This window comes from Pteropus vampyrus, unplaced genomic scaffold, assembly GCF_000151845.1.
Source record: "Pteropus vampyrus isolate Shadow unplaced genomic scaffold, Pvam_2.0 Scaffold7, whole genome shotgun sequence".
NCBI lineage: Eukaryota > Metazoa > Chordata > Mammalia > Chiroptera > Pteropodidae > Pteropus > Pteropus vampyrus.
Window position 1 is genome coordinate 16,394,809 of NW_011888788.1, and position 1,243 is coordinate 16,396,051.

The window sequence follows — 1,243 nt, forward strand, 5'->3', positions numbered from 1 at the left end:
GAAAGGTTTCACTGTAACGAGATGGGGAGCTTAGTGGATATGCCAATGGAGCATTTGTGGTTCTTTCAAGAGCTTTAGATATGGATAATTTTGGTTCTTTATTGGACCTAATTTCATTTCTATACATATAGGCCCGTACTTTAAAAAAGATGTTAAGGTCAAGAAAGACAAAGGAGTGAGGAGCAGTCCCAGATGGAAGGAGGCTTGAGTCACAACAACCAAGTGCAAATAGGGAATGTTAAAGAGTAATAATATTGTATCTAATATTGTATCGACAGTTTTCCTGATTTTGATCATTATGTAAGTGAATTTCTTTGTTCTTAGAAAATGCACTCAGATATCGAGGGATAAAGGAACATGATATCTATAAGTTGTACTCAAATGGATTAGAAAACGGTGTGTGAGACAGAGACAGAACATGATAAAAGTGGCAATATGTTTATAAGTTGTGAATGTGAATAAAAAGTATATGGGCTTACAACTTTTCTGATTTCAAAATAAAACAAGTTGTAAAAAGCATAGGTCTTTATCTTTTCCTGATATTGGGCAAGACTTTTTTTTGCTACAGTTCGCTGTCAATATTATCTCTTCATTCCCGAATGGAATAAATAAATAAAAGATTTTATTTAAATGACAAAGCAATTTCTTTGACTCTACCCTCCCTCACTCCCACCCCCACCCCAAAGGCTTTGTTTGAATCTTTCTAGCTTTGAGTGCAAATTCTCTTCCAATCCTTCAGATTTCTTTCTCTTGGTCCCATCCACACAGTCTTTGCCATGAATAAGGAATCAGGGCTTAACAAATGGAAGATTTGTGCTCAGACCTCATGTTCTGTTTACACACCCCAAAGGCACCCCCTGGATCTGCCCTCTGGGCACTCCAACGTCATGCTTGGTTAATTAACATGTAACTAAGACCATTAGAATCTAGCAGTTGGGGAAGCCAGAGGTGAGAATGTGGAGGCCAAACTGGTACTGGTAGAAAACTGAGCAGCTTCTCCAAAGGAAGGCCCTGGTTTTACTTCTGATCTCAGAAGATTAGTGGTACAAGGAGACAGAGAGATGGAGTGTGTCACACTTGGGCAGGGGCAGGTTGTCAGTGGCTTGCATACCACCCCTGCCAGCTTTTTAGCAGAGCAGGAATAAAAGCAGAGGGAGAAGAAAGGGAAAACTTCTTAGCAGTCTGGCAGCTGGTGAGGGTGCAGCTTCACCAAACCAAAGTAAGGGGGATAGGTCTTCCCTGT